The sequence below is a fragment of the Arachis stenosperma genome, chromosome 10 (assembly GCF_014773155.1).
Source record: "Arachis stenosperma cultivar V10309 chromosome 10, arast.V10309.gnm1.PFL2, whole genome shotgun sequence".
NCBI lineage: Eukaryota > Viridiplantae > Streptophyta > Magnoliopsida > Fabales > Fabaceae > Arachis > Arachis stenosperma.
This window is the reverse complement of record NC_080386.1, coordinates 62,736,289-62,743,070: the sequence shown is the minus strand read 5'-3', so window position 1 is coordinate 62,743,070 and position 6,782 is coordinate 62,736,289. Positions and strand designations below refer to the sequence as shown.

At 38.9% G+C, this 6,782-nt stretch overlaps 1 non-coding gene across 1 annotated transcript; it reads left to right on the top strand.

The window, feature by feature from the left end:
• Positions 1-108, top strand: LOC130959697 (small nucleolar RNA R71). Its single transcript, XR_009078765.1, has one exon. It is a non-coding gene; the product is annotated as a small nucleolar RNA R71 (small nucleolar RNA).
• Positions 109-6,782: the final 6,674 nt, after the last annotated feature.

The following is a 6,782-nucleotide window of genomic DNA, read 5'->3' as shown; positions in this document are numbered from 1 at the left end:
AAGCATGTCTGAGGGACATTTTCTGATCAATTGTTTGTATCTTTCCCAAGCTTCATAGAGGGATTCACCATCCTTCTGTCTGAAGGTTTGGACTTCCACTCTAAGCTTACTCCATTTTTGAGGTGGAAAGAACTTTGCCAAGAAGGCTTTGACTAGCTTTTCCCAGGAGTCCAGGCTTTCTTTAGGTTGAGAATCCAACCATATTCTAGCTCTGTTTCTTACAGCAAAAGGGAATAGCATCAGTCTGTAGACCTCAGGGTCAACCCCATTAGTCTTGACTGTGTCACAGATTTGCAAGAACTCAGCTAAGAACTGATGAGGATCTTCCATTGGAAGTCCATGGAACTTGCAATTCTGTTGCATTAGAGAAACTAATTGAGGCTTAAGCTCAAAGTTGTTTGCTCCAATGGCAGGGATAGAGATGCTTCTCCCATAGAAATTGGGAGTAGGTGCAGTAAAGTCACCCAGCACCTTCCTTGCATTGTTGGCATTGTTGTTGTTTTCGGCTGCCATGTCTTCTTCTTCTTTGAAGAATTCGGTTAGGTCCTCTACAGAGAGTTGTGCCTTAGCTTCTCTTAGCTTCCGTTTCAAGGTCCTTTCAGGTTCAGGGTCAGCTTCAACAAGAATACCTTTGTCTCTGCTCCTGCTCATATGAAAGAGAAGAGAACAAGAAAATGTGGAATCCTCTATGTCACAGTGTAGAGATTCCTTGAGGTGTCAGAGGAAAAGAAAAATAGTAGAAGGAGGAAGAAGAATTCGAACTTGACTAGATACAGTTCGAATTGTGCATTAAGAAGGAGTAGTACTCCATAAATAGAAGGATGTGGGAAGGAGGGGAGAGAATTTTCGAGAATTAATTAAAAAGATGTCAAAAACATTTTGAAAAATTGATTGATAATTTTCGAAAATTCAAAGTGGAAAAGAAATCAGTGATTTTTGAAAAAGATTTTGAAATTAGAAATTAAAAAGATTTGATTGAAAAACTTATTTTGAAAAAGATGTGATTGAGAAGATATGATTTGAAAACAATTTTTAAAAGGATTTGATTTGAAAACTAATGACTTGCCTAACAAGAAAAGATATGATTCAAAAATTAAACCTTCCTCAACAGAAAAGGCAACATTCTTGAAATTTTGAATCAAATCATTAATTGTTAGTAAGTATCTTTGAAAAAGGAAAGTAATTGATTTTGAAAACATTTGATTGAAAAGATTTGATTTGAAAAAGATTTGATTTTGAAAAACTTTGAAAACTTAAAAAAATTGATTTTGAAAACAAAATCTTCCCCCTAGCACCATCCTGGCGTTAAACGCCCAGAATGGTATCCATTCTGGCGTTTAACGCCCAAAATGCTACCTTTTTGGGCGTTAAACGCCCAACCAGGTACCCTGGCTGGCGTTTAAACGCCAGTCTGTCCTTCTTCACTGGGCGTTTTGAACGCCCAGCTTTTTCTGTATAATTCCTCTGCAGTATGTTCTGAATCTTCAATTCTTTGTATTATTGACTTGAAAAGACACAAATTAAAATTATTTTTGGATTTTTAATAATCAAAATGCAACAAGAATCAAATAACAATGCATGCAAGACACCAAACTTAGCAGTTTGTATACTACTGACACTATATGAGACACATAAACACTCAAGTCAAAAGAATTCAAGGATCAGAGTAAGAAATCATCAAGAATTACTTGAAGATCCTTAAGACACATGAATGAATGCATGTAATTGACACCAAACTTAAGATGAGACACTAGACTCAAGCAAGAAACATCAAATATTTTTGGTTTTTATTATTTTGTGAATTTTTTTTTGTGCTTTTTCGAAAATTATAGAAAATAAAGGTTTCAGAATTCTCAATTTGAATTTCCAGGAATCATTGCAATGCTAGTCTAAGACTCCGGTCCAGGAATTAGACATGGCTTCACAGCCAGCCAAGCTTTCAAAGAAAGCTTCGGTCCAAAACACTAGACATGGCCAATGGCCAGCCAAGTCTTAGCAGATCATTGCTCTAATAACAAGATTGATAGATATCAACAAGCTATTGTGATGATTAGTTGAAACCTCGGTCCAATCAGATTAGACATGGCTTCTCAGCCAGCCAGATTTCAACAGATTATCATGAAACACTAGAATTCATTCTTAAGAACTCTTGAAAAAATACCTAATCTAAGCAACAAGATGAACCGTCAGTTGTCCATACACGAACAATCCCCGGCAACGGCGCCAAAAACTTGGTGCACGAAATTGTGATCACTACAACACAAAACAATCCCTAGTAATGGCTCCAAAGACTTGGTGCTCAATACCATGGCATAAATACAACTTCGCACAACTAACCAGCAAGTGCACTGGGTCGTCCAAGTAATAAACCTTACACGAGTAAGGGTCGATCCCACGGAGATTGTTGCTATGAAGCAAGCTATGGTCACCTTGTAAATCTCAGTCAGGCAGACTCAAATGGGTATAGTGATAAACGAATAAAGCATAAAGATAAAGATAGAGATACTTATGTATATCATTGGTGAGAGCTTCAGATAAGTGTATGAAGATGCCTTCCCTTCCGTCTCTCTGCTTTCCTACTGTCTTCATCTAATCCTTCCTACTCCTTTCCATGGCAAGCTCGTGTAGGGTTTCACCGTTGTCAGTGGCTACCTCCCATCCTCTCAGTGAAAACGATTGCATATGCTCTGTCACAGCACGCGGAATTCAGCTGTCGGTTCTCGGTCAGGCCGGAATAGAATCCATTGATTCTTTTGCGTCTGTCACTAACGCCCCGCCTGCTAGGAGTTTGAAGCACGTCACAGTCATTCAGTCATTGAATCCTACTCAGAATACCACAGACAAGGTTAGACCTTCCGGATTCTCTTGAATGCTGCCATCAGTTCTTGCCTATACCACGAAGATTCCGGTTAAAGAATCCAAGAGATATTCACTAGAGCCTTGGTTGCTTGTAGAACAAAAGTGGTTGTCAGTCACCTTGTTCATAGGTGAGAATGATGATGAGTGTCACGGATCATCACATTCATCAAGTTGAAGAACAAGTGATATCTTGGACAAAGAACAAGCGGAATTGAATAGAAGAACAATAGTAATTGCATTAATACTCGAGGTACAGCAGAGCTCCACACCTTAATCTATGGTGTGTAGAAACTCCACCGTTGAAAATACATAAGAACAAGGTCTAGGCATGGCCGTGAGGCCAGCCTCCCAAATGATCTAAGATAGCATGAAACTTAGAGATAGCTACCCCCGATTCCTCTCTATACAATAGTAAAAGGTCCTACTTATAGAAAACTAGTAGCCTAAGGTGTACAAAGATGAGTAAATGACATAAAAATCCACTTCCGGGCCCACTTGGTGTGTGCTTGGGCTGAGCAAATGAAGCATTTTCGTGTAGAGACTCCTCTTGGAGTTAAACGCCAGCTTTTATGCCAGTTTGGGCGTTTAACTCCCATTTAGGTGCCAGTTCCGGCGTTTAACGCTGGAATTTCTGTAGGTGACTTTGAACGCCGGTTTTGGCCATCAAATCTTAGGCAAAGTATGGACTATCATATATTGCTGGAAAGCCCAGGATGTCTAGTTTCCAACGCCGTTGAGAGCGCGCCAATTGGGCTTCTGTAGCTCCAGAAAATCCACTTCGAGTGCAGGGAGGTCAGAATCCAATAGCATCTGCAGTCCTTTTTAGTCTCTGGATCAGATTTTTGCTCAGATCCCTCAATTTCAGTCAGAAAATACCTGAAATCACAGAAAAACACACAAACTCATAGTAAAGTCCAGAAAAGTGAATTTTAACTAAAAACTAATAAAAATATAATAAAAACTAACTAGATCATACTAAAAACATACTAAAAACAATGCCAAAAAGTATATAAATTATCCGCTCATCAATCTCCATTCGCTTATCTGAAGTTCTCACCAATGAATTGCATAAGTATCTCTATCTTTATCTTTATGTTTTATTCATATATCATCCATAACCATTTGAGTCTGCCTGACTAAGATTTACAAGGTGACCATAGCTTGCTTCATACCAACAATCTCCGTGGGATCGACCCTTACTCGCGTAAGGTTTATTACTTGGACGACCCAGTGCACTTGCTGGTTAGTTGTGCGAAGTTGTGTTTATGCCATGGTATTGAACACCAAGTTTTTGGATTCATTACCGGGGATTATTTGAGTTGTGAAAAGTATTGATCACAATTTCGTGCACCAGACACCAATAGCTTGGACCCTAGGACATATGCCTGTGGTGTTCTTGTACTAAGATATGCTTGGATGAGTAAATTCTAAGGGTATTTTAAAACCCGGTCACTTAGATCAACTGATTTGGGATGGCCAATTGAAAGTCCACAATAAAGAGCAACTTAGCTACAGAACATTTAGTTATCCAAAGAGATGCTGGGCATCAATGATCCTAGGAAGAAATAGTGAGCCATGTGTCTGAGGTGGAAAGATGTTGAGTAAAAGAAAAAAATAAAGCCAAAGGCTACTATTGCAACATTAGACACCAAACCTCTAAAAGAATAAGCTTGTCAAGCATTATAAGAAAGAAAATTTAGCAAGGAAATAATTAAAAAGTAAGTCTTATAATAGCAAGTTTAGCAAGCCTTTGATGAAAAATGTATACTATGTAACAGCAAACAATAACTTGAGTTATCATTGTCTGCATAAAGACTCCATAAATCAAGTTCTGCTATTTGCTTAATAAGGATATGTATTCTTTTCTTGTTCATTTCAATTTCTCTTAGTTTTGATGCTTGCTTGGGGACAAACAAGATTTAAGTTTGGTGTTGTCATGACAAGTCATCATATACCCATTTTTCAAGCTAATTTCACTTGTTTTATTAGTCTTTATGCACTTTCTTGCATCCTAAGTAAGTGATTTGGAATGAAAACACATAACTTCTTTAGATCAAGCAACTACCATTAAATTGATGCTAACTCATGAGGTTTAAGCTAATTTTAATTGAATTTTAATTGATTTGTAAGCCTTATGAATTTAGTGATACTTTGAGTAGTTGTTTTGATTGATTGTAGGTGAAGAAAAGAAGAAAAGTGAAAGCGTGGCTTAAGAAAGCGTGGCCCAAGGAGAAAAAGGCGTGGCGCATAAAGAAGGGAGCAAGCATTGCCCTCCACAAGGGCAGACTGCTCTCTAGGAGGGCAACATAAGGAAACAAGGCTTGAAGAGGCAACTCTGCCCTGTCCACGACAAGGGCAGAGCACAAAATTGTGCCTTGGATCAAAGAAGAGAAAAACCTTGCCCTGCCCTCCACAAGGGCAGTATCGGGCCTTCATGGAAAATAAATCAAAGGAAAAAGCCTACCAATGCTTGCCACAAGAATCGAACACGGCACAATGAGGAAGCAAGGAACTAGGCCTCATTATGGTGCCAAGAAAGCCAAGGAAAAATAGTAGCGTGTGCATCGGCCAAGTCTCGAACACGGGACTTCAATTTGGAAACACTGCCCTGCCCTCCGCGAGGGCAGGGCAGCATTTTGTTGTGGCACGCACAGACGCACCAAACTGGCACACCAAGGGACGGTTCGGCAGCACCAGGAGCATCCTACGCACCAAACTCGCACACCACGCTCGCACCAAGGCCGCACGCATCAATTTTCTACCCTGCCCTCCACAAGGGCAGGGCAGCCTCCTGGAAGCAATCTTTCATGGGCCAAAAATTGAATTAAAAATCCAATTTAATTCATTTCTTCACCAAATCAAAAGCCCATCCAAATCCCAAGATCCAAGAATAGAAAGTGTATAAATAGGAGTTAGTTTGATGTAATTAGGACTTTTTACTTTTACCTTTTACTTGACTTTTGAATTTTGCACTTTCTTTGGAGCTTTGAATTTTGCAACTTTTCTTTGAGAGACTTGACCAAGATTTCAGAGAATTAGGGAGGAAAATTGATCTCTCTTCTTCCTCGTTCTTGCTTGGGCATTTTCTACTTTTCTAGTTTGAGTCTTGGGTATTAAGAATTGAGGAAATTCTGTCTCAATCTCCACTCAAGAGCTCTTTAATTTCTCTTCTGCATAATTGAATTCATTTACATTCCCTTTACTGCTTCTTCTTCAATTTCTTGTCAATTGCTTTGAGAACTTGGATCTGGGAAGGCAATTGAGATCTAGGCTTTGCTACCTAGTCTCTGGAGTCATGAGATCCCAATTTCCTTTTGGTTCTTCTGTGAACCTTTGCTGCACTTAATTTCCTTACTGTTTGAGTTCCAATTGCTTCTAATTCAATTTATGCTCTATTAATTGTTGCAATTCAATTTCTCTTTGTTTAGATTCTAAAATCCCAGTCCTCAAATCCCTTTTACATTCAAGCAATTTATATTCCTTGCATTTTAAGTTACTACAATTTACATTTCTTGCACCTTAAGTTTCAGTCATTTACTTTCTTGTTCTTTAAGATTCAGCAAGTTTACTTTCCTGCTCTTTAATTTATTGCAATTCTCCCCTCTCCCTTTACATTCCAAGCAATTTAGCTTCTGTTAAATACAAACCACTCAACCAAAACTTAATTCGCTTGACTAAATCAACCACTAAACTAAAATTGCTCAATCCTTCAATCCCTGTGGGATCGCCCTCACTCATGTGAGTTATTATTACTTGATGCGACCCGGTACACTTGCCGGTGAGTTTTGTGTCGGATCGTTTTCCACACATCATTCTCATCTCTTCCTCAATCAATGCATTCATTAATCTCCTTGGCAATCTTAAGTGATTGGATCCCAATTCCTTGGCAATCCAATCTCTCTAAGCTTGAACAATTGCCCAGT